Raw genomic sequence first — 27,691 nt, forward strand, 5'->3', positions numbered from 1 at the left:
CTGCTCGGGTTATTTTAAATCCCTGATGGCCTGGTTTCCAGGGCAGGGTGTGAACAGTTCAAAAATGTCAGAACAACAGAGAACCTGTTTTTCCCTCTCTTGCTGGAAGAGACCAGAGCAAAATGATCAAGGAAAAAGTACTTTATTTCTTCAGAATTATTATTTTGAGCCTTTAGCAGGTGTGCTTCTTATATAACAGCTTCTTCCCAAGTCTGAGGTGGTAGGTCTCATGTTCATCTTTTCCGTACCAGAACTTGAGGGGTTATTCAAAAACATTCCAACGTAGCCCTTGAGCCTTGCTCTCTTCATCTGTAAAATGGGGTAACACCTACCTCACAGGGCTGTTGAGAGGAGGAAAAGGATTAAGCGAAATAATAAAACGAAGTCTGGGTCAAGCACCCAGCTCAGTATCTGGCTCGTGGCAGATACTCGATAAATGGTAGAATGCTGATGGTGAAAGTGAGTCAGCTACTCCCTTGCAGGGGAAACACTCGGGGGCCTGATCACAGTCAGAACCTGATCTCATGTGGTTTGCCCGGGAATGAGGGGATTTACCCTGTGGTTATGGTGGGGGAGGGGAGGCAAGGCTGAACTTCTCCAGGCTGGAAATGCCACCAATTTCTGTTTCCATAAATATAATCAGTTTACCTTTATGAAAGTTATGAAGGATTCCTGAGGGTTTGTGAAGATGCCTTTGCTTCTGTAAACTAACACCGTGCAGAGGGCCTGCCCGGACTGCCGTGATGCAGAGGCGGACCAGGGGAAACAGCGGGGCATCAGAGGATGGCTCCGGGACAGGAAAGCAGGGATGCTCACAGGACTTCAGGCTCTGCAGGCAGTGGGAGCCCAGAGTGCCCACTTCTGTGACTCAAGTGGCCATTTTCAGAAATGAAGCAGGTACCCCAAGGGTAATGGGTACCTTGAGGTTGGGGTATACGGCTGCCCACGGGAGCACCGTGTGTGACCCTCCCTGACCCATGTGGCTTGAAAATTCCAACAGGGGCAGAATCTTGTCGTTCCTAGACAGAGCCAAAGTGCTAAGTGCACATACTCCTGGGAGAGGTGATGCGACAGCCGCCTGTGATGTAACTTACATGGTAGGGCTGATTTGGAAGCAGATTCTGAGAGTGGGAAGGATTCTGAGAGTTAAGGGGGAGGACAATGGCCTGGAAGAAAGAGAGCACAGAGGCCTTGAGAGGGGGAAGGGCCTGTGGCCGAACGCGGGCAACTCTGCTCCCTCCACGTCTGGCCTGGGGCTGATCAGCTTTCTCTGGAGCAGCTGATTCTCCCAGTGTGTGTGCAGAAACACTTCACCACTTTGGAAAGGAGCAGCAGGCTACCGCCATTTAAATAAGGATTTCAGGAAGTGAGAAAAGAAAAAAAGTAAAAAACTAGGTGGAAGCTGGTGTGTGTATTTATGATGCAGAATATTTAATGACATGAAGAGGCAGAGTGGCAATTTAGGATTTTTTATGTTGTCTCCCAGGAATCATAGGTATATTTACTAATTAAAAAAGGGTTTGGGTGGGGGAGGCATCATTCTCCTGCATATTGTGGGGTATAATCACAAATACCTTGACATTTATTCAATTTCATAAGATTTGGAAGAGAAAGAGAAAAAATTAGCATAATTTGTTGAGATATTTTGGGAAAATGTGACATGATTGTTTTCAAATGTTTTTACTACCAACAAAGGCCATACCCTCAAATAATATTTATGGACCAAAAGCTCATGGGATGGGTCAAAATTCTTATAATGGCTATTCTGGGTAGGAGAAATAGAGTTATTTTCTTTTTTTCAATTGTGTGTATTTAATTTCAAAGAAAATGTTAGTCCTTTATAATGATGGGACTGCAAATTTAAAATCTGCTTTTCTTTTTTTTTTTGCAATAGGGTTACATGATGGAAAACGGAATCTCAGGCTTAAAACGTGACACAGATATGTTTGTAACTTTTGAAGGTGACAGTGTTGTAATGCTGCAGGTAAGATTCGGGAAATATTTATTCTTTTTAAACAGCATAATTTTCAAGATCAAGAGTTATCCAGAAATCTGAAATGCTTTATATGTTTTATCTTCGTCTGATGTCTTCACTTAATTGGCAGGTGTTTTTCCCTTAAGCACTTGATTTTTGCAGTAGTTGAATTGAAGGGGTATTAATTTATTTATTTCCTAGCTGATCTTTGATGCTGAACTATATCTTTTCTTGGCTTAAGAAAACTACTTCTTGTACATATGGAGTCATATAGATTCTACTGGGAAGGCTATTCCCAAAGAGTTTGTAAGGTCCAATTTAAAATACACAGAGTGAATGAAAATGAAAACATAACATATCAAAAAATGTTGGATGCAGATAAAGCAATGCTTAGAGGGAAATTTATAGCATTAAATGCTTACTTTAGAAAAGAGAATATGTCTCAAATCAAAAATTTTGTTCCCACCTCCAGAAAATAAAAAAGTGGAGCAAAATAAGCATAAACCAAGCATAAAAAAGAGACTAACAAAGAAAAGAGCACAAATCAATGAAACTGAAAAAGGTGAAAAATCCATGAAACAGAAAGCTGATTCTTTGAAAAGAATCAATAAAGTTGTTAACTCCCTAGCAAGAATGACAAAGACAAAAAATAGGAAGACTCAAATAACCAGTATTAGGAATGAAAAAAGATATATAACTAGATATCCTGCAGCCACTAAAATAATAATGAGGGAATACTAGAAAATAACTTTGCATTAATAAATTTGATGACTTAGAAGAAATTACCAATTCCTCAAAAACCACAAAGACCCAAATGCAGCCACTTGAAATAGACAATCTGTGTAGTCCTATAATAGAAAAGAAATTTAATGTTTAATAATAATACAAAGAAAGCTTCAGGTCTAGGTTTCATTGGAGAATTCCATCAAACATTTAAAGAAGAGTTTTACAAAATCTCTTGCAGAAAATAGAAGAGAAGGAAACAATTCCCAACTCGGTTTCATACAGCTCGTATTACTCTGATGCCAAAAGTAGAGAATACAAAAAAGGGGAAGCTACATATCAAAAACTTGCATGACCTTAGATACAAAGATCCTCAATAAGATTTTAACAAATTAAATCTGGCAGTGTATAAAATGAATTATATACCATGAAGAAGTGGAATTCATTCCTGGTATACAAGGCAGCTTCAACATTCAAAAGTCAATCAATGTAATCCATCATATCAAGTGACTGAAAAAGAAAAAAAATCATATGATCATGTTGGTTTACACAGAAAAAGCATTTGACCAAATCCAACAATGGTTCTTGATAAAATCTCTCGGCAAACTAGGAATAGAGGGGAATTTCTGCAACTTGTGGATAAAAAAGTATCCACAAAAAACTGTAGCTAGCATCATGCTTAATGGTGAAACACTGAATGCTTTCCCCCTAAGATCAGATATAAGTCAAGGATGTCCACTGGTGCCACTGCTACTCAACATGGAGTTGGAAGTTATGGTGAGGGCAATCAGGCAAGAAAAAATAAATAAAATACATAGAGATTAAAAGGGAAAGAAACGAAAACTGTTCTTATTTGCAAATTACATCATTGTCTACATAGAGAATCCAAAGAATCTGCAGAAAAATTCTAGAACTAATAAGTGAGTTCAGCAAGACCACAGGATATAAGATCAGTACACAAAAATCAATCAGATTTCTATATACCATTAAGGAACATGTGGAAACTGAAATTAAACATATAATATCATTTACAATTGTTTCAAAGAAAACAAAATACATAGGTGTAAATCTAATAACTATGTATAGGATCTTTATGCTGGAAATTACAAAATGCTGTTGAAAGAAATCAAAGAAGTCCTAAGTGAATGGAGAGGCATACTAAATATATTCACAGATTGGATGACTCTGCACAGGAAAGATGTCCATTTTGCCAGAACTGATCTATCTATCTATATTTATATAATGAGATCATTATATAATTTATATAATGTAATAAAATCACAACAGAGTTTTTTGTAGACATAGACGAACTTATTCTAAGACATCATCAAAATGGTGGAAGAGGCGTTTTCTGCCATCTTTCCCCCAAAGAACACCAGTTTTGACAATTATTCATGGATGAGAGTTCCTTTGTGAAAGTCCAGGAGTCCAGTGGAGAAGTTCCAGCACATTGTTGGAACAAACAAACAAACAAAAAATCTGAGATTGAACACATTGAAGAGGGCAAGAGGAACAGCTTCACTTTACCTGCGTTACTCCTCTCCCAGGGTGGCACAGCTAAAGGACAAAAAGACCTTCTTGGCTGGTGGTTTCTCCCATGGGGAAAATGAGAGCATGTGAGTGAACACCCAGCTTCCCCAGCTGTGCAGGACTCTGCTGTAGTAATCAAAACAGTATGGTACTGGCATTAGAGAAGACACATCGACCCATGGAACAGAATGCAGAGCCCAGAAATAAAGCCGTGCATATATGGTCAACTAATATTGGATAAGGGAGCCAAGAATATACTATGAGTAGAGTCGAGTGGGGACAGCTACTTAAGAACTGCCATTTACTGTGGGCTGGATTAAGAATTGCTTTTCTTCTGTCTCCCTCCCACCTAAACACTCCTTAAGAATATTCAGTAATCAGACATGGCACTAGTTCACACTCTCCATCTCAGCTGATAAGCCAAGTGTGTGAGGTTTTTCAGCAATTTTCTCTTCAGGAGTATATTTCACACTCAAGCGTGTGCTTCGACGTTGCTTGACCCTGAAGTGGTGACTCAGTGCTTTATTTGCAAGCTCTAGCTTGTAGACACTATGGAAAGGTGGTTTAATGTAGTTATGGGAGTAGAGTCACAATCTCTAACTATGAAGCGAGTGGAAGCAGAGGAGAAACAGGGACAGCTTGCTTATTGTCACATAAATGGGAGCATGGGCAGTGGAAAAGAGGGACTCTGGACCATGGAGGGCAGGGATGCAGGGATGTTGGGCTGGAGGGAGGCTGAGCTGCCTGCTCAGGAGGACGTGTCATCACAAAGAGGCAGAGCACCCATGCAGTGAGAACCCATGCAGGGTTTTGAGGCCCAGGCTGAGGAAGGAAGCCAGGGATGGTCATTGTGGGGCTTCCCTAGTGGCACAGTGGTTAAGAATCTGCCTGCCAATGCAGGGGATACAGGTTCGAGCCCTGGTCCAGGAAGATCCTACATTGCAGTGGAGCAACTAAGCCCGTGCATCACAACTACTGAGCCTGCGCTCTAGATCCTGCGAGCCCCAACTCCTGATGCCCACGCACCTAGAACCCGTGGTCCGCAACAAGAGAAGCCACTGCAATGAGAAGCCCGCACACTGCAATGAAGAGTAGCCCCCGCTTGCCGCAACTAGAGAAAGCCTGCACGCAGCAACGAAGACCCAACGCAGCCAAAAATAAATAAATTTAAAAAAATACCTTAAAAAACCAGATTGTGTAGGCCTTCTTTGGCCAGTTTTCCAGATAGACGTCTTCCAGACACATGCTGGAAAAATACTACCTCAAGCTATGATCAAAGCTTATCAAGAGATGGAAACACTGATTTTATAAGTGGTGTGGTTCAGGGGTCCCCAAGACCACCCCCAGGTTGGATAATTCTGTAGGAGAACTCACAGGATGCCACATATAGTCATACTCATGGTTAGGATTTATTGTAGCAAAAGGATAAAACACAAACTCGGCAAAGGGAAAAGGCACATGGGCAGAGTCCGAAGGAAACCAGGCATGAGATTCCAAGACTCCTCTCCCAGTGGAGTCACAGAGGACATGCTTAATTCTTCCAGCAGTGAATTGTGACAGTACATGTGAAACGCTGTTTACCGGGGAAGCTCATCACAGACTCAGCATCCAACGTTTTTTACTGGAGGCTGGTCACATAGGGTACCCTCTGCCTAGCACATATTAGAATTCCAGATTTTCAAACAGAAAACAGGTGTTCAGCACAAACCGTATTGTTTGCACAAAGTGTTTAGGCACAGAGAGCCACCCTTGTCAGTCACAGAATGATGGGAACCCTCCCCAAATCCAGGTTCCCAGATGCCAGCCAAGGGCATCCTTGCAAGCACACCCTTCCAAGAATAGCAGTCTCAGGCCTTCTGTGTTAACTCTTCCGCAGTGGTGCTCTAAGATAAGGCAGATGCCCTTCTTGATTTTATTGCTAAGAAAATGAAAGATTAAAGGTGGTGGTGAGTGGGGAAGCATTCCCACAACTTCCAGAATTAGAAGGAGAGAAGATCCTTAGACACTGCACCATAGATAAGAGGATTAAAAACCAAGGGGATGACTTCTGGTTCGAGATCATGGCATGAACACCAACAAGGCAGCTCTTTCCTCTTCAATCCTTTTGAAATAACTAGAAGAAAGAATAGAGGGGAACACATCTGCAGGGGCATTGACAGTGGTGGAGGGGCCATCAGAAGACAAAGGAGTTTGATAAATTTCTGGAGAATGGGAAGCAGATGGGATGGAATTGATGGATGAGGTCAAGGGAACACTGATGGAAGTGGGAGTTGTTTCTTTTGGACGTCTCTGGAGAGATGCTGAGTCACAGGGACTGAGAGCAGGAGAGGGATTGGGGCAGAGAGCCAGGCATTCCTCTGAAGGCTTGTCTGATGGCAGGACAGCCATCCTCCCCACATCAGAGAACTTGACTACAGCAGTAGCATCTGCCACAACTCTGGAAACCTACAGCTTAGTCTCCTGGGGTGAGAGACTGAGATTTACTGGGGAAGGAGTGGGGGCAGCCTGCCTGCTTGTTGCCAGTTGACACAGCCTACCAGGAAACCTACAGTTGACATGCCCTGCTTTGTACCCAGAGCTTTCAGACTGCCTGGCATCCACCCAATGGTGGGGAAGGTGGTGCTAGCTACCCTCCACTGGTCAACCTGGCCTTCCACTTGAGTGTTGGAATCAGCCCATGTTGGGGAGGCTATCCCTCTCTGGGCTGGATTCTGTTTTGATTCCACTTATCGAAGCAGAGATAGAAATTTCAGGAGACCAGGGAACAGAAACTGGTCAGTAATTTTCATAGTATTCTTCCATTACAGGGCTTTCAACCCTCTGCCTGAAGGTGGGATTCTTTAGTGATCCTGAAGATACTAGAGCTGCTGTCCCATAATTGAGGAGATGTGGACAGAGCAGGCACATGCTTCAGAGTTTCTGCAGGCTTTATATATTTCCCTTTGAGCAAGATAGAAGGTTTTCTGACCCTTTCATTATTTTCCTGGGGCAGAGGTTGTAGGCCCTTGGTGAAATTTAATTACACCTTCCACCAAATCCAATTACTGCCTACACCCATGAAATCCCATTATAACTTTCTTTTGCTTCATTAGAGGTACCCTAGGACAGGTCCCTTCTTAATCCACAGATTTCCTAAGGAATATCAGTCAGAGGCTTTGCATACATTGTTGTTTACTCCAAGAGCATATATGCAAAAATGCAAATGACCTACAGCCTGACTTGCTTAAAAACCAAGCATGTATCTAGTTTCCTGTAAGAAAGCTGATTCCTTAGGGATTTCAGGCCCCTAGGGGTATTTTCCCAATGATACTCAGATATTTTGTTTTGTTTTTCTTATTATTTCCAACTTTTGAAAATTTCAAACAGAAATTTCAAGAGAAAATTGAAAGACTAGTGCAATAACACTTGAGCAAGTTTTCTACTTCCAAATGTTAGCATTTTGCTATATTTAAGTGGTCTCTTTCTTATTCTCTTTATACACATATTTGTGTGTGTGTGTGTAACCATTTGAAAGTTGCAGACATCAGACACTTCATCCCTAAAAACTTCGACATTCATTTTCTAAAATAAGGACATTTTCTTTCAAAAGCACGGTACTATCATCACACCTAAGCAAATGAACAATAATTCCATAATACAGGTTATCTAATTAGGGTGATCAGAAACTTAAGGAAAAACCATAACACATGAAAGAAGGAGCAATATGAACAAATAGAATAAGTGGCACTGGGAGAAGCAAAAACCAATTAATATCCCTGGAGATGTGTGATGACCTTGCATCCATAAGACGAAAACACCCTGCCGTGACAATGAGCACTCAGAGAACCATAGTGCATTAAACCATCGTAATCATAGTGCCAAGAACCATAGTAGATTCAAATTATATGTTTGCTTAATTTAAAAAAATCCAATATAGGGCTTCCCTGGTGGCGCAGTGGTTGAGAGTCCGCCTGCCGATGCAGGGGACACGGGTTCGTGCCCCGGTCTAGGAAGATCCCACATGCCGCGGAGCGGCTGGGCCCGTGAGCCATGGCCGCTGAGCCTGCGCATCCGGAGCCTGTGCTCCGCAACGGGAGAGGCCACAACAGTGAGAGGCCCACGTACGGCAAAAAAAAAAAAAAAAGAATCCAATATAAAGGCCAAAGGATAAATTTGAGAAAACTTCTTAGAAAGAAGATCAGCAAAACTAAGTGAAGGTAAGTAAAAGGGAAAGGCTGAGAGACATGGATGATCATGTCTAGGAAACTGATGACATTCCTGAAAGAGGGAGCAGAGAACACAGACAGGCAGACAAATCCAGAGAAATAAAAGAAGACAATTTCCCAGGTCTGAAAAGAGTCACAAGTCTTGAAATTGGCAGGACCCACCAGAAAAGGTCAGAGCCTGAAAACAGCCTGGAGAATTTCAGATCACCAAGTAAGGACAAAGAGAGGGCCGCCAAACTTTAGACTGAGGAAACATCAGATTATTTACTAAGAAAAGAGAGTCAGATTGACCTCAGCCCTATTAGCGGCAGCGCTGAAGGCTGGGGCAGCGCCTCTCAACTCCGCTGCACCCATACGTTCCTAGGGACCTTGTTCACATTCAGATTCTGGGGTGGGTCCGCATTTCTGCTTTCTAGCAAGCTCCTCGGTGGTGTTGACGCTGCTGGTCTGTGGACCACACTTTGAGTGACCAGGTCTGAAATAAAATGGAACAATGCCTTTAGAATTCAGAAGAAAGTTACTTTGAACGTAAAATTTTATAGCTAGCTAAATTATTCATCACATATGAGCCAGATTTACAGATATTCAAATGCTCAGGAAGTTTACCTTGCCATGCACTTTCTGAACAATATTACTTGTAGATGAACTGGAGAAAAGCATAAAAGGAATTAAGAATTAGACATCTATGCTTTCTGGAGCTAATCCAAGAGGAGTATGTATAAAGAAATACCTGCGTAGTAGTGGTGTAGCAGGCCCAGAACACAATTAGTCCAAATTAGAACAGGAAGTCAGAAGGAACACAAGAATGACTTTGAGAAGGAAATGATTTCGGGTCAACAAATAGAATGATTAAGAAGCAGGGAGGTCTTAGTGATGATGGAAAAGGCATATGGTTCTTCTTGAAACAAGGGGAGAAATAGTCCATTAAGACTCCAGGAAAAGTAAAGCTACTCAATAAAAAGTGTGTTCCAAATCGGAAGCAGACTAAAACATAACACAGGAATGTTTGACCTTGACCTTTGGAAGCTGCTGCTTCTAGGAGAACAAAAACTACTTCAGAATGGATATTTCTGGAGTGAGGTCCTGGAGGTAAGGGATTGGAAAGGAGACATTTACTTTTTATTTAAGACCATAATATGGCTTGAAGTTTTTAAAAATTTCCAAAAAATTGAAAAAATTTAAAAATCAAATTTATTTAAAACCATGAAAAGAAATAGTGCCTCCCTTAAATATAAAAAGTGAAGGAGGGGAGAGAAAGAAGAAAGAGTAACAAAGAAAGGGAGGGAGGCCTCTTCAAGAGAATAAAGGCCACACACAAACACACACACACACACACACACACACGCACACCTTACTCTTCAGCCCTAATGTTCTCCCCACCCCCATCACTGGGGTGAATCCCAGATTCTTCTCCCAGATGAGCTGGACCTCAGGTATTACAATGGGGTTTGGGGACAGGTATGGTGTTGGGTGAGGACTGGACCTCAGGCTGCAGAACCTGGACACCCTCTGCTCCTGGAAAGAACCGCACAGTAAACCAGAAAGGACATTCTCACTGGGGCCCCAGCCTTCTGGCTGTAGGTGAACCCTAGTGGTCAGCAGGTGGAGATGTTGAGTTGCCAGAAAAAACACAGTGCCGATACTCCTGAAATCAGAGGTTGGGTCAACCCAACTGCAGGGCCTCGAGTATCAGTTCTAAAAGGCACTGAGGTCTGGCTGCAAGAGCAGGGGTACAAGGAGCAGCCGGTACGGGGGTGATCAGTCTGCAGATGACAACTCTGCTTTCCTGAGAGGCGAAACTGCTTTCCTCTTCTGAGGGCCTCTTGGAGAGAGAGAACAAGGGCGTGGGCTGAGGGTCTGCCTGACCCAGCAGAATCAGAGGCAAATAGTTCCAACTTACCTTCCCAGAGATCTACAGATGGGGAGTTACACGCAGAATCACCCCTGATGATGGCAGAAACAAAGAGAGGCGTGTGAAATCGGACCAGAGGTAGGCAGAGGCCAGCCTAGTGAAGGCCGCGAAGGCCATCGGTGGGGCAGCAAGAGCAGGCTTGGGACGGAGTCTCAGCCTAGAGGAAGGAGGTGCTGCCCAGGCCAGGGGGCTGCCATTGGAAATAGCGGGAGGGGGACAGCTCGAAGATCTGCTTGGGGATAGAATCGATACGAAGCATTTACAAAACGTGCTCGTTCATTTTGGGGAACTTGGAGGGACGTTTAGATGATGAACTCTTAGAAAAGCTGACCAAGGTAGTTTGAACAGACGTTTTCGTTTTCTCTTTCCAAATCCATTGACCCATAACAGAGCTGGCACTAATTCTTTCAAAACCAGATGTTCTAGCATCTAACTATTGAAAGTTCTCCTCAAGAGCTCCATGTGTGAGGTTTGGGAGAAAGAGAGCCTTCTGAACCTTTATCTGTACTTCTGTGCTCATCAAAGTGACTTCATTTTCTGCACGGAAATCAGTCTCTCTCCCTCCCTCTCTCTCTCTGTCTCCTTGTCTCCCTTCCTTCTTTCCTTCCTTCTTCCTTCTTTCCTTCCTTCTTCCTTCTTTCCTTCCTTCCTTCCCTCTTTCTTTCTTTCTTCTTTCTTTCCTTCCTTCCTTCCTTCTTTCTTTTCTTTCTTTCTTTCTTTTTTCTTCTTTCTTTCCTTCCTTCCTTCCTTCCTTCTTTCTTTCTTTCTTTCTTTCTTTCTTTCTTTTCTTTCTTTCTTTCTTTCTTTCTTTCTTTCCTTCCTTCCTTCCTTCTTTCTTTTTCTTTCTTTCTTTGTTTCTTTCTTTCTTTCCTTCTTTCTTCCTTCCTTCCTCCCTCCGTCCCTTCCTTCCTTCCTTCCTCTCTTTCTCTCTTTTTCTTTCCTTCTTACCTTGATGGGATATCCAGCATCTAAAAGAGGAAAATAACGTCCTTAGTGGAGGATCATGTCCAGTTGGCCTTTTCTGCAACCTCACTCCCTGGGTGACACCTGAGCTGCCCTAAGGTACCTTGAGTTGCCAGAAGTAGCTGTAATAAAAACACAGAACACGCAGTTACATTTGTGTCTGCCCATCCTCCTGGGACCCTCAGGGCCAGGTCCAGCTTCGTGGGGCAAAATCTGTGCAGTCGTACAGGACCTCGTGCTCAGAAGGGCCTGTGCTTGGTTTGCTGCTCTGCTCTCACCATCTTGAAATTCTTAATCATTTTTGAACAAGGAACCCTGCATTTTTGTTTTGCCCCAGGTCCCAAATTCCATAGCCGGTCCTGCCTAGGGCATGATTTGGGACCCCATTGCCACAATTACTGCCACTTTGAGTGACTCCATCTCCCTACGTGGTATAGACCTGAGTGCAGCCTCACTACCTGCCTTGTCCTGTTACAGAGCGGATGACATCTGCTGGCTTTTCCTTAGAGACCGTGTTTGCTATCCTAATTGACTCTAAGCGTTTCTGCCTTGGTACCAGATACTACTTGTTAGACTTTTAAATCCAAGTTTCACTGTAGCTGGCATAAATCAGTGAAATACTCAGCATGTAGAAATGCTAGTTGCTTCCTAGATGCCTTGAAAAGCCATTCGACCTAAATAGTAATTTTTATCGATGCTCCATAATCAGTGTTCCCTGATGCATAGGATATTCGTTACAAATGCATGTTTGTGGTGTCATTATTCTGCATACTTGCTCAGGCTCATGGCTTCCAAATGTTGCTGTAGATTAGCTTGATTCCTTCTGCAGATGGGATATTTTACAAAAGGCAAGAACATAGCTGTTCTAGCTGCTTAGTCCCCTGGAGTTCTCTTAAGAAAGGGGCTCCTGAGCAGGTGCAGCAGGACTCAATCCCTGGGAATTTATCAAGTAAATAGAAGAAGATAAAGAGTATTCACATGTTGAACAAGAGAACTGTGTGAAGAGCCACAAAAACACCACCACCACAGAAACAATCACCTGGAAAGAAAGAACCTCACAGGTTGTCTTAAGAAAATCTGGTGTAAGTTTTCAAAACACCAGACCTAGATAAGGATGTAATTACTTGTATTGAAAGGAAATATATTTTATTTTATAAAATAGGTTTATTTTACTACTGGGTTCATTTTTAAATAATGAAATCTCTGTTACAACTAAAACATTAAATGTATACAAATTTTACTGAATTTCCTAGTTTTGATCATCATTATTGCACGTGAGATATCACTTTTGGGGTAATCTGGGTGATGACTATACAAAACCCCTCTGTTCTATTTTAATTTTGCAACTTTTTGTGTATATAATTATTTTAAAATAGAAAGTTAAAATTATATATATTTAAATATAGTATATTATATATTTTATATAATGTTATATAATTTATATTTTAAATTTTATTATTTTTTATATAATTTATATATATGTTATAATGTACTCAGGAACACATACATGAGGTTAAAAAAGCACATCTTCATTGCACGCTCAGTTGAGAGGGTGACTGATCTATCTTTGCTTCCCCCTGGTCATTTATCAAATAAAGTACTGAATTTAGAGACTGTCCTGCCCAAACCCCATGGTAGCTGATAGCTTCAACCACTTAATTCTTCACCAAGGGGCATCAATAGCAGAAAATAAACTCATTTTTAAAAATCAGGTTTTCTTGTCTCATGACCTGGAAAAAGAGGAATGATTCTAAAAGCAAGGAGCAAAAAGTAAAGAGAAAGGAGCAAAGACCTAAACTGAGGAATCTGCTTTTGTGATATTAGCTAGGCCCCAGTGTGTCTATCTTTTAAGTTTAGCACCTAAACTGAGTTATTATGTTCTTCTAATTTTTTTTTTTTTTTTTGCGGTATGCGGGCCTCTCACTGTCGTGGCCTCTCCAGTTGCGGAGCACAGGCTCCGGACGCGCAGGTTCAGAGGCCATGGCCCACGGGCCCAGCCGCTCCGTGGCATGTGGGATCTTCCTGGACCGGGGCACGAACCCGTGTCCCCTGCATCGGCAGGCGTACTCTCAACCACTGCGCCACCAGGGAAGCCCTGTGTTCTTCTAATTTTAAATCTAGCTAAAACGAGTTGATTTTCCCAATGTAAGTTGCTTAAATCAGAAAGGTGGACGCAGAGACAAAAGTTAAAGGAAATTATTAAGGAATTGAAAAGATCAGATGAGATACTAAACATAGGAAGGAGATTTATTTATTTATTCACTTATTTAAGAAAGATTCCTCAGCTCCTGTCTCTGTGTTGCACACTGTTTGAGGGCACAAAGATGAACAAATTCCGACCTCCTGGTACTTGCCTTCCAGGCAGCAGAAGGACAAGAAACCAATAGCAAGTTGGAATGCTCTCTGTCCTCAAGTAGCAATAAATTCAATGTGGAAAAATAACGCAAGTAAAAGTATGAGGGGAGGGCTGGGAATCAGACCAATTTTTAATGCCGGGAATGTTTTTACTCTTGTAACAAAGGGTGATGGAGTTAGAGCCATCATAACTTTAACAGGTGAACAAAAACAAAGGATGTGTTAATCCCAGTGATGTCGGTGAAACTGACCTTGATTGCTATATCATTTTAAGTTTAATTCTAGTCAAAGTTAATTTCTCCCATTTTCCCATTGCTAGTAGTGTTCGATTCTTACACTTACTATGTATAGCAGAAGCCACAATAAAGGTTAGGTCCTTCGACCCATAATACGGTGATCCTCAAGCTCATTGGACCTAATGCCCTCTTTTTCGTAGTAAATATTTTGTGACACCCCCTTGATTATCCTGAAATGAAGTCATGGGTAATATAACTTATCTAGACACATGATTTCAAGAATTCAAGACAATACTTCAAAGAAACAAAAGGAATGTGTAATAAGCATAGCAACATAGTAAGACTTAACAATGCCTCTATACATGGAGTTGCTGTAGCATCTCCAATGTAGACCAAAGTCCAGGCTATGGACCAATCATAACTGGGAACATCACACCAGCTTACATGTCACTGACGTAAAGCCAGTCCCATGGCTGCCTCGAATTCAAGGGGGCAGGGAAGTTTAATCTTCCACAGACCCAGGTTGGGGAGAATCTGAAAGCTTTAGTGTAAGAGTCAGGCTCTGGGCTATCGATTGGCTTCATGAGTGTGAGCGCATGGCATTCAACAGGACACTGGATGTGGCACAGTCCTCTGCTGGGTTAGAGTGTCCCATGCATTGCCTGGCTCTGCCCACCAATGCCAGTAAAGTCACCCAGGCAAATGTGCCGTGGCAAGTTTCCAGCATCCCTCTCATAGTCAGGGCGGCCCTCTTTAAGAACCATTGCATCAGTCAAGCTCATTGGATTTATCCTCAGGCAATAATCAAAAAGAGGACAGTGCTATTTGTCTGAATATATTGATACCAAGGATATTAATGACAGCACAGAATTGGAAACAACATAAATATCTAATTGAATGGAAATGTTTAATTAGGTATGATTTCTCCAAAGAATATTATACAGCCATTAAACAGATAAATAGAATCCAAAATTGTGAATCGAAAATATCATTTATGATATCCTATTGATTGAAAGCATTATAACATTTTATGTAATCTATATAAAAACACGAATTTATGTGAAATGAAGAAGGAAATATTCTAAAATTGGTACTCATATGAGAATGAATAAGCAACTTATGGCTGTGTAACAACCCCACCCCCAAAGTTAGTGCCTTATAACGACACACAATTGTTAGTTCATCGTTTGTAGGTTGGCAGTTTGGGCTGAGCTCTCTTGATGTGATTCCTCTGCTGGCCTCTCCAGGGCTCACTCCTGCCTGGCAGTCCGCTGGAGGCTCGGCGGGGCAAGCTGGCCCAAGGTGGCCTCACTGACGTGCCTAGCAGTTGCTGCTCACCGTCACCTGGGCCTCTCTCTACAGCAGCCTAGCCCTGGACATCTTCTTTTAACAAACCTGGACAAACATGCAGTGTTTTAGGCCCACGTTCTAACTTTAAAGCTGTGAGGAAAGCAATTGATGGAGACTGTTTTACTGTACATTTCCGTATGATTCCCCAAAGGCCTAATCAACCGTAGAATATCAGAGGCAAAAAACAAAACAGACCAGCCACCCATCTGGTCCAGGGAAGGCAAGTAGGTTTTATCTGAAGTGTCACCTACAATGGTTGGTCTTGGGACCACATTAAAGGCTGATGCCTCAAAGGGAAAAGAGAGCAGTTAGCTAGTTAAGCTGGCCATGGGGAATGGAGGGAGAGTGGTGAGTAAGGGCCACACACCTGCTGTGGGGAAGTGGAGGCCTCATGAAGGATGAGTCTTGTCTTTGGGTCCTTCCAAAGGGTTTGCTAGAAGTAGCTGGACCTTACCTTGCTGCAGCAGTTAAAGACACTCTGTCATTTATTGCGTTTTTGACAAATGGCTGACAAGTGATAAACTCTATGTGCAGGTTGTGGTTCAGGAACTGCTGGCTCAGTACACCAAGCAGTATGAAGAAAGACCCATCTCTAGCCTGCTCCAAAACTGGACGGAATCAGGGGGTGACAAGCTGAGAACCAGGTATGTGACCATTCAGGCTGCCAACATCGTTGACCCGGTGTCTTATTCTTGAGCCCGAGTATACAGGGCCTTGTCATGGCACAACTCACTCCTGTTTAAATTTTAAATATTGATATAGAAGAGAGAATCAACAAGAACCTACTGTATAGCATAGGGAACTCTACTCACTACGCTGTAATAACCTATATGGGAAAAGAATCTGAAAAAGCATAGATATATGTATGTGTATAGCTAAACCACTTTGCTGTACACCTGAAACTAACACAATGTTGTAAATCAACTATACTCCAATATAAAATTTAAAAAATATTGATATGTGGAAAAAATAAATGAATATCTTCAGTACTCATGCACTCACAAACCAACTTAAGAACCAGAACATTGCTAATTCTGTTCTTCCTACACCTGTTCCTTCTTTTTGGCATGTTCACTGTTCCAAGGACTTTACAGGTTTTAATCCTAAACACCCCATGAGGTAGGTTATTATTTCCATTTCACAGATGAGGAAACAGGCACAGAGGTTAAGTGTTTTGCCCAAGGTTACATGCCACTAGGTGACAGAGCTAGGATTTGAACCCAGATAGTCTGGCTTCAGGATCTGTGCTTTGGGTTGTTTTCATTGATTTTTTCGTATTGTCTTTAAACTTGGTAAATAAGGCATAATGTGTGTGGTATTCTATAGCTTCCTGTTTTCAGGTTCATCCAAGTGGTTATGTGTGGTTGAAGAGCTTCTGTCTGTGCTCATAATATTTCATCATGTGTCTGTGCCACAAGTTGCTCATCCATTTTAATCTCCAGTATCAGTGGATATTTGGGTTGTCTTTTTGACATTTTGAACACGCTCTCATGAAAAATCTTGTATATGTTTTCTGGGGAACGTGGGCAAGAATTTCTACAGGGCTTTCAAATTTAGTTGCTGTGACTCAGAGAAATAGTTCTCCATCACCATGGACACCCACACACCCATAGAGTCTCCTGCCCTCCCTCCCCACCACAGACACAAGTGAAACAAACATTTCATGAAACAATGCTCATCCTATTACTCATAATGCTCTCTGATATTTTTAATTTTGTTTTTTAAAAATACTGATCTCAATCCTTTAAACTGATTTCATGAGCCATTTTAGCCATTTGCAATCTATTGATTGAAAAACACTCCTCAGTAGCATATATGACCCAGGAGTGAAAGTGCTGTGTTGTGGGTGTGCCAGTGTTCAACTTTACTACATCATGTCAAATTATTTTTCAGTGATTGTACAAATTTATATCCCCACCAGCAGCATGTGTCTTATGGAGCTAACACTTGGTATTATCAGACTTAATTTTTGTCGATATAACATAAGAAAAAGATCTCTCACTGTGCTTTAAAATTGCGTTTTCATATTACTCTTACAACCGAGTATGCTTTCACACATCTATTTGCCATTTGTATTTCTTCCTATGTGAAATGCTTGTCATGCCTTTTGCCAATTTTTCTTTCTTTTTTTTTTTTTTTTTGGTCTTAGTCTTATTGACTTTTAGATGTTACAGTTCTCTTCTCCAAGTTTGTGGCTTGTCTTATATTTTCTTTATGGTGTTTTTTGATTAACAAAAATTCTTAAATTACAATTGAGTTTATCAATCTTTTCCATATCTTGTCTTTGATGTCATGAAATATACACTTTTTAAAGTTTGAGAGTTTGAGAGTTTGAGAGTTTCACCTTTCACATTTAACTCTTGAATCCATTAGAAACTTTTGTCTGTGGTGTGAGGGAGGGATTTAATTTCATTTTTTTTTTCTCCTGTAGAGATTGTCAGTTGTTCCAGCCCCATATACTGAATTGACTGTCTTTCCCAAGTGATGTGGAATGTCCCCTCTGACATTTATTAAACTTTTATATATGCAGGAGTCCATTTGGGGGCTATTTGGGTCCTAGACTGTTTGTATATTCTTAATTCAACAATACACCATCTCAATTCCACTAGGTTTATAATAGTATAATAGTATTATATGGTACTTATTATATATAATATTATTATATTATTACCTTTAAAATATAATTCAGAATTGTTGGCTATTCTGGGTCTTTTGCATGTCCACATAAGTTTTAGAGTTAAGTTTGTCAAGTTCCTCCAAAAAAAAAAAAGAACTTGCATACACCAAAAGGACAAATTTTGTATAGTTGCCCTTATATAAGGTATCTAGAGTAGCCAAGTTCATAGAGACAAAGTAGAATAGTGGTTACCAGGGGCTAGGAGGAGGAAGAAATGGGAGTTAGTGTTCGCTGGGTACAGAATTTCAGTTTGGGAAGGTGAAAAAATTTTGGAGATGCATATTGGTGATGGTTGCATGATCAAGTGAATGTACTTAATGCCACTGAACTGTACTCTTAAAAATGGTTAAGGTAGTAGATTTTATGCTATGTTTATTTTACCACAATTTTAAAAAATCTACTGGAATTTTCTTTGAAAGTGTATTAAATGTGAAGATTTGCAGAAAAATTGACACGCTTATAAAAGCGAACTTCCTCTCAGAAATGTTAATCTCCCAAGTGTCTCCCAGAGTTTGAAAATTTCTTTCAAACATAGTATAACGTTAGACAGATTTATTACTAGGTACACTAGAATTTTGTTGTTGTAAAAAGAATATTTTTAAAATTCTGGGTTTTGTTGTTGCTGATTTATTATACGCGCAGTTGAATTTTGTACAATATATAAACCTGACCGTAAAAAAATGTCTTTTAAATGTGACTATAGATTCTTTGAGGTAGACAGTCCTACTATCTGCAGATAATGAATTTTTCTTTCTTCCTTTCCAGTTATTCTTTTTTGTGAGAAAGTATTTTGTCCCTGGTTTTAAAAAGAATTAATTTAATATTTCACTATTAAGAATGACATTTGCGGGCTTCCCTGGTGGCGCAGTGGTTGAGAATCCGCCTGCAGATGCAGGTGACATGGGTTCGTGCCTTCGTCCGGGAGGATCCCACATGCTGCAGAGCGGCTGGGCCCGGCCGCGCGTCCGGAACCTGTGCTCCACAACGGGAGGGGCCACAACAGTAAGAGGCCCGCGTACCGCGAAAAAAAAAAAAAAAAAAAATGACATTTGCTAAAGTTTTTTGATAGACACACTTTACTTCCTAAAGAAGCTCCTTTTACTGTTATTTTTAACATATTCTTCTTATTAGTAGATGAATTTTACTGCAAATGATTTTTATCTATTCTGATATTTCTTCTTTAATCAGTTAATATGGTAAATAACCCCTGCATGCTTGAGAAACTCTCAATTGTGTTTATTGATTTATGCTCATAAATGTGCTGCCTCCTTTGTGCTACTTTTGAGGAGTTTATTGTGCTTCTTCCTTTTGTGCATTTTGAAAATTATTATTTTTATTTGGAGGGAGACTTTGGTCTTCATAACCCAAATGTATTGAACTAATTTCCAAGGAAACTATTCATTAAAAAGTATAATCTTACAATCCTAATAAAAGACATGGAAAACACAATATATATAATATGGGACATTTCATATCTGTTGGCATGAAGTGAAATTTTAAAAACCTGCGTTCTGTCCTCCTCCCCTTTTTTTTTTAAACTACTGCTCAGGTTCCTGTTTATTCAAACTGTAGTCTATCTTAAAGCTGGAAACATCAGATCCCATATCCTAGGACTGTTTCACTTAAGTCTTGCTCGGTTTGGGGGTGTTTTTTTTTTTAAGTTTTTATTTTATACAGTTTCCCTTGGTTTTGTCTCAGTTTGTCCTTGCACGCTCTAAAAAGTCAGTGAATCTTTTTAATATTTCTAGCCCTGAATGGGCATTTTGTGGTGCTGATAGCTTTCCCCGAAATTTATTAGCTGGAAAATTTCCAACATATAAGGAGTTGAAAGAACAGTACAATTCCCATCAGAATCAGTTCCATCCATTCAGGAATCGTGTTCCCTAGCTAGCTACAAATCATCTGCCCCTCCATTTCTCTTCCAGATAGCGGAGCAGGGCTTGTTTCCATCATTTCGAAAGCAAAACAGACTCTCGCCGATATGCAAATCTATATTTCTAGCAAGTCTTCCAAGATAGACTTGAGATGTGCCAAAGGCAGTATTCCAATTGTAAATATTTGGGAAGTTCCAGTCCATTTATTTTGTCTCTGTTATTAACCTCCAAAACAGTGCACTTCTCTCTCCCACACATCCCGGTTTTACTGATTCAGTCTGGCTGTGTTTATCTCCTTAAGTCCCCAAACCTTACTTACTCTCATTTTTACGTATATTAAGAAAAGCCTTTGTCATCCAACACATTTCCACACACACAGTGTATGGGGCACTTCTCTAGGTGTTAACAATACAGCAGTAAGTGTGGGTTCTCAGCCTTCATGGAGCTTACATGAAAGTAGAGCCATTGGATGGCAGTCTTATTGACAACTCACAAGAGAAGTACCTATGAGCAGGTGGGGACAGGAGGAAAGAAGGGGTGAGAACTTCCTGGTGCCCTGAAATCCCTCCAGGTAGGCGGCCATTTGTATGGACCCCCAGAGGCTAGCCTTCATCTGAACAGTGGGGGGAGTCAGTCATGGTACTGGAAAGGTTCCATGAGACTAGGTGAGGAGGCCAGGGCTTGGCTCTGATTGGGGCTGTACTTGGTTCTGCCCTTTCTTGTCCCAATGAGTGCTGCCTCTCCCCCTCTCCTAAGGGGTTGACACTGGAGCCCTCACGGATCTCATCAGCCTGTGGATCCCCAGGAGACTGTGGAGGCTGAGGAAAGGCAAGCTTCTGTGCTGTACTTGAATGCTGTGCCATTTACATTATGAACATTTTCAGACACTCAAGGAAATTGAAATAATTGTAGGGAACATTCATATACTCACCATAGAGAGTCAACTCTTAACCTGTGGCTGTGATTACTGTATCACATATGTACCCCTGTACCAACCCCTCAACCCATCCTTCAATTCATCTTTTCTTTTGCTGGTGCACTTCAAAGTAAACAGCAGACATCAGTATACTTCTAAATAATAAATAATTTGGTATGAGCATCATTAACTAGAGTTCAATATTTGGTTACAGGTTTTTCTACTTATGTAGAATTTACCTACAATGAAAGACACAAATCTTCTTTTTATAACATCTTTATTGGAGTATAACTGCTTTACAATGGTGTGCTGGTTTCTGCTTTATAACAAAGTGAGTCAGCTATACATATACATATATCCCCATATCTCCTCCCTCTTGCGTCTCCCTCCCACCCTCCCTATCCCACCCCTCTAGGTGGTGACAAAGCACTGAACTGATCTCCCTGTGCTATGCGGCTGCTTCCCTCTATCTGTTTTACATTTGGTAGTGTATACAAGTCCATGCCACTATCTCACTTCATCCCAGCTTACCCTTCCCCCTCCCCATGTCCTCAACTCCATTCTCTACATATGCATCTATATTCCTGTCCTGCCCCTAGTTTCTTCAGAACCTTTTTTTTTAAATATTCCATATATATATATGTGTGTGTGTATATATATATATGTATGTTAGCATACGGTATTTGTTTTTCTCTTTCTGACCTACTTCACTCTGTATGACAGACTCTAGGTCCATCCACTTCACTACAAATAACTCAATATCGTTTCTTTTTATGACTGAGTAATATTCCATTGTATATATGTGCCAATATTCTTTATCCATTCATCTGTCAATGTACACTTAGGTTGCTTCCATGTCCTGGCTATTGTAAATAGAGCTGCAGTGAACATTGTGGTACATGACTCTTTTTGAATTATGGTTTTCTCAGGATATATGCCCAGGAGTGGGATTGCTGGATCGTATGGTAGTTCTATTTTTAGTTTTTTAAGGAACCTCCATGCTGTTCTCCATAGCGGCTGTATCAATTTACATTCCCCCCAACAGTGCAAGAGGGTTCCCTTTTCTCCAAACCCTCTCCAGCATTTGTTCTGTATAGATTTTTTGATCATGGCCATTCTGACTGGTGTGAGGTGATACCTCATTGTAGTTTTGATTTGCGTTTCTCTAATGATTAGTGATGTTGAGCATCCTTTCATGTGTCTATTGGCAATCTGTATATCTTCTTTGGAGAAATATCTATTAAGGTATTCTGCCCATTTTTGGATTGGGTTGTTTGTTTTTTTTGATATTGAGCTGCTTGTAAATTTTGGAGATTAATCCTTTGTCAGTTGCTTCATTTGCAAATATTTTCTCCCATTCTGAGGGTTGTCTTTTCGTCTTGTTTATGGTTTCCTTTGCTGTGAAAAAGCTTTCAGTTTCATTAGGTCCCATTTCTTTATTTCTGGTTTTATTTCCATTTCTCTAGGTGGTGGGTCAAAAAGGATCTTTCTGTGATTTATGTCAGAGTGTTCTGCCTATGTTTTCTTCTAAGAGTTTGATAGTGTCTGGCCTTACATTTAGGTCTTTAATCCATTTTGAGTTTATTTTTGTGTATGGTGTTAGGGAGTGTTCTAATTTCATTCTTTTACATGTAGCTGTCCAGTTTTCCCAGCACACTTATTGAAGAGGCTGTCTTTTCTCCATTGTATATTCTTGCCTCCTTTATCAAAGATAAGGTGACCATATGTGCGTGGATTTATCTCTGGGTTTTCTATCCTGTTCCACTGATCTATATGTCTGTTTTTGTGCCAGTACCATACTGTCTTGAATACTGTAGCTTTGTAGTATAGTCTGAAGTACAGGAGCCTGATTGCTCCAGCTCCATTTTTCTTTCTCAATATTGCTTTGGCTATTTGGGGTCTTTTGTGTTGCCATACAAATTGTGAGATATTTTGTTATAGTTCTGTGAAAAATGCCATTGGTAGTTTGATAGGAATTACATTGAATCTGTAGATCGCTTTGGGTAGTATAGTCATTTTCACAATGTTGATTCTTCCAATCCAAGAACATGGTATATCTCTCCATCTGTTTGTATTATCTTTAATTTCTTTCATCAGTGTCTTATAGATTTCTGCATACAGGTCTTTTGTCTCCTTAGGTAGGTTTATTCCTAGGTATTTTATTCTTTTTGCTGCAATGGTAAATGAGAGTGTTTCCCTAATTTCTCTTTCATATTTTTCATCATTAGCATATAGGATTGCAAGAGATTTCTGTGCATTAATTTTGTATCTTGCTAAGTTACCAAATTCATTGATTAGCTGTAGTGGTTTCCTGGTAACATCTTTAGGATTCTGTATGTATAGTATCATGTCATCTGCAAACAGTGACAGCTTTACTTCTTCTTTTCTGATTTGGATTCCTTTTATTTCTTTTTCTTCTCTGATTGCTGTGGCTAAAACTTCCAAAACTATGTTGAATAGTAGTGGTGAGAGTGGGCAACCTTGTCTTGTTCCTGATTTTAGTGGAAATGGTTTCAGTTTTTCACCATTGAGAACAATGTTGGCTGTGAATTTGTCATATATGGTCTTTATTATGTTGAGGTAAGTTCCTTCTATGCCTACTTTCTGGAGGGTTTTTATCATAAATGGTGTTGAATTTTGTCTAAAGCTTTCTCTGCATCTACTGAGATGATCATATGGTTTTTCTCCTTCAAGTTGTTAATATGGTGTATCACATTGATCGATTTGCATATATTGAAGAATCCTTGCCTTCCTGGGGTAAACCCCACTTGATCATGGTGTATGATCCTTTTAATGTGCTGTTGGATTCTGTTTGCTGGTATTTTGTTGAGGAGCATTTGCATCTATGTTCATCAGTGATATTGGCCTGTAGTTTTCTTTCTTTGTGACATCTTTGTCTGGTTTTGGTATTAGGGTGACAGTGGCCTCATAGAATGAGTTTGGGAGTGTTCCTTCTTCTGCTATATTTTGGAAGACTTTGAGAAGGATAGGTGTTAGCTCGTCTCTAAATGTTTGATAGAATTCACCTGTGAAGCCATCTGGTCCTGGGGTTTTGTTTGTTGGAAGATTTTTCATCACAGTCTCAATTTCAGTGCTTGTGATTGGCCTGTTTATATTTCTTATTTCTTCCTGGTTCAGTTTTGGAAGGTCGTGCTTTTCTAAGAATTTGTCCATTTCTTCCAGGGTGTCCATTTTATTGGCATGTAGTTGCTTGTAGTAATCTCTCATGATCCTTTGTATTTCTGCAGTGTCTGTTGTTGCTTCTCCTTTTTCATTTCTAATTCTATTTATTTGAGTCTTCTCCCTTTTTTTTCTTGATGAGTCTGGCTAGTGGTTTATCAATTTTGTTTAATTTCTCAAAGAACGAGCTTTTAGTTTAATTGATCTTTGCTCTCATTTCCTTCATTTCTTTTTCATTTATTTCTGATCTGATCTTTATGATTTCTTTCCTTCTGCTAACTTTGGGGTATTTTTGTTCTTTCTCTAATTGCTTTAGGTGTAAATTTCGGTTATTTGAGATTTTTCTTGTTTCTTGAGGTAGTATTGTATTGCCATAAACTTCCCTCTTAGAACTGCTTTTGCTGCATTCCATAGGTTTTGGGTTGTCATGTTTTCATTGTCATTTGTGTCTAGGTATTTTTTGGTTTCCTCTCATTTCTTTAGTGATCTCTTGGTTATTAAGTAGTATATTGTTTAGCCTCCAGGTGTGTGTATTTTTTACAGATTTCGTCGTGTAATTGACATCTAGTCTCATAGTGTTGTGGTCGGAGAAGATACTTGATATGATTGCAATTTTCTTAAATTTAAGAAGGCTTGATTTGTGACCCAAGATATGATCTATCCTGGAGAATGTTCCATGAGCAGTTGAGAAGAAAGTGTATTCTGTTGTTTTTGGATGGAATGTCCTATAACTGTCAGTTAAGTCCATCTTGTTTAATGTATCATTTAAAGCTAGTGTTTCCTTGTTTAATTCATTTTGGATGATCTGTCCATTGGTGAAAGTGGGGTGTTAACGTCTCCTATTCTTCTTGTGTTACTGTAAATTTCCCCTTTTATGGCTGTTAGCATTTACCTTGTGTTTTGAGGTGCTCCTATGTTGGGTGCATAAATATTTACAATTGTTATATCTTCTTGGATTGATCCCTTGATCATTATGGAGTGTCCTTCTTTGTCTCTTGTAATAGTGTTTATTTTAAAGTCTATTTTGTCTAATATGAGAACTGCTACTCCAGCTTTCTTTTGATTTCCAGTTGCATGGAATATCTTTTTCCATCCCCTCACTTTCAGTCTGTATGTGTCTCTAGGTCTGAAGTGGGTCTCTTGTAGACAGCATATATACGGGTCTTGTTTTTGTATCCACTCAGCCATTTTGTGTCTTTTGGTTGGAGCATTAATTCATTTACATTTAAGGTAGTTATCAATATGTATGTCCCTATTACCATTTTCTTAATTGTATTGGGTTTGTTATTGTAGGTCTTTTCCTTCTGTCTTGTTTCCTGCCTAGAGAAGTTCCTTTAGCCTTTGTTGTAAAGTTGGTTTTGTGGTGCTTAATTCTCTTAGCTTTTGCTTGTCTGTAAAGGTTCTAATTTTGCCTTTGAATCTGAATGAGATCCTTGCTGGGTAGAGTAATCTTGGTTGTAGGTTCTTCCCTTTCATCACTTTAAATATGTCCTGCCACTCCCTTCTGGCTTGCAGAGTTTCTGCTGAAAGATCAGCTGTTAACCTTATGGGGATTCCCTTGTATGTTATTTGCTGTTTTTCCCTTGCTGCTTTTAATATTTTTTCTTTGTATTTAATTTTTGACAGTTTGATTAATATGTGTCTTGACGTGTTTCTCCTGGATTTATCCTGTATGGGACTCTCTGTACTTCCTGGATTTGACTGACTGTTTCTTTTCCCATGTTAGGGAAGTTTTCAACAATAATCTCTTCAAATATTTTCTCAGACCCTTTCTTTTTCTCTTCTTCTTCTGTGACCCCTATAATTCAAATGTTGGTGCATTTACTGTTGTCCCAGAGGTCTCTGAGATTGTCCTCAATTCTTTTTTCTTTATTCTGCTCTGCAGTAGTTATTTCCACTATTTTATCTTCCAGGTCACTTATCCATTCTTCTGCCTCAGTTATTCTGCTATTGATTCCTTCTAGAGAATTTTTAATTACATGTATTGTGTTGTTCATCATTGTTTGTTTGCTCTTTAGTTCTTCGAGGTCCTTGTTAAACGTTTCTTGTCTTTTCTCCATTCTATTTACAAGATTTTGGATCATCTTCACTGTCATTACTCTGAATTCTTTTTCAGGTAGACTGCCTATTTGCTCTTCATTTGTTTGATATGATGGGTTTTTGTTTTTGTTTGTTTTTTTTTGCGGTACGCGGGCCTCTCACCGTTGTGGCCTCTCCCGTTGTGAAGCACAGGCTCCGGACACGCAGGCTCAGCGGCCATGGCTCATGGGCCCAGCTGCTCCACGGCACGTGGGATCTTCCCGGACCGGGACATGAACCCGTGTCCCCTGCATCGGCAGGTGGACTCTCAACCACTGCGCCACCAGGGAAGCCCGATCTGATGGGTTTTTACCTTGCTCCTTCATCTGCTGTGTGTTTCTCTGTCTTCTCATTTTGCTTAACTTACTGTGTTTGGGGGTCTCCTTTTCACAGGCTGCAGGTTCGTAGTTCCCGTTATTTTTGCTGTCTACCCCCAGTGGGTAAAGATAGTTCAGTGCTTTGTATAGGGTTCCTGGTGGAGGGGACTTGTGCCTGTGTTCTGGTGGATGAGGCTGGATCCTGTCTTTGTGGTGGGCAGGACTTCATCTGATAGTGTGTTTTGGGGTGCCTGTGACCTTATTATGATTTTAGGCAGCCTCTCTGCTAACGGGTTGGGTTGTGTTCCTGTCTTGCTAGTTGTTTGGCATAGGGTGTCCAGCGCTGTAGCTTTCTGGTCATTGAGTGGAGCTGGGTCTTAGTGTTGAGATGGAGATCTCTGGGAAGAGTTTTCGCCGTTAGATATTATGTGGAGCTAGGAGGTATCTTGTGGACCAGTGTCCTGAATTTGGCTCTCCCACCTCAGAGGCACAGGCCTTATACCTGGCCAGGGCACCAAGACCCTTTCAGCCACACAGCTCAGAAGAAAAAGGAGAAAAAAGAAAGGAAGGAAGGAAGGGAGGGCGGGAAGGAGGGAGGGAGGGAAAGAAAGAAAGAGAGCAACCAAACCAAAAAACAAATCCACCAATAATAACAAGTGCTAAAAACTATACTAAAAAAAAACCCCGGAGCTTCCCTGGTGGCACAGTGGTTGAGGGTTTGCCTGCCGATGCAGGGGACACGGGTTCGTGCCCCTGTCCGGGAAGATCCCACATGCTGCGGAGCGGCTGGGCCCGTGAGCCATGGCCGCTGAGGCTGCGTGTCCGGAGCCTGTGCTCCGCAACGGGAGAGGCCACAACAGTGAGAGGCCCGCGTACCGAAAAAAAAGAAAAAAAAAGAACAACCCTGACAGACAGATCCGTAGGACAAATGGTAAAAGCAAAGCTATACAGACAAAAATTGCACAAAGAAGCATACGCATACACACTGACAAAAAGAGAAAAAGGAAAAATATATATATATCTTTTGGGAAGTCTGAGGTCTTCTGCCAGCATTCAGTAGGTGTTCTGTAGGAGTTGTTCCACATGTAGATGTATTTCTGATGTATTTTGGGGGAGGAAGTTGATCTCCACGTCTTACTCCTCCACCACCTTGAAGGCCTCCCCTTGTCTAATATCTTTGCTGGTTTTTGTATCAGGGTGATGCTGGCCTCATATAATGAGTTCAGAAGTGTTCCTTTCTCTTCGATATTTTGGGGTAGTTTGAGAAAGATGGGTGTTACTTGTTCTTTAAATTTTTGGTAGAATTCACCTATGAAGCCACCTTGTCCTGGACTTTTGTTTGTTGGGAGTTTTTTTAGTTTGTTTGGTTCTTTTACTGATTCAATTTTATTACTCATAA

General features: G+C 40.6%; 1 protein-coding gene across 1 annotated transcript in view; it reads left to right on the forward strand.

Moving 5' to 3' along the window:
* Positions 1–27,691, forward strand: part of ACOXL (acyl-CoA oxidase like) — a 380,307-nt gene that overhangs the window by 235,546 nt on the left and 117,070 nt on the right. Inside the window, exons 11-12 of the mRNA XM_070046830.1 lie at positions 1,895–1,984; positions 15,784–15,893. The gene's annotated coding sequence lies outside the window, so the exon portion shown is untranslated. The remainder of the gene's footprint in view (positions 1–1,894; positions 1,985–15,783; positions 15,894–27,691) is intronic.

Source organism: Globicephala melas, chromosome 12 (assembly GCF_963455315.2).
Source record: "Globicephala melas chromosome 12, mGloMel1.2, whole genome shotgun sequence".
Classification (NCBI taxonomy): domain Eukaryota; kingdom Metazoa; phylum Chordata; class Mammalia; order Artiodactyla; family Delphinidae; genus Globicephala; species Globicephala melas.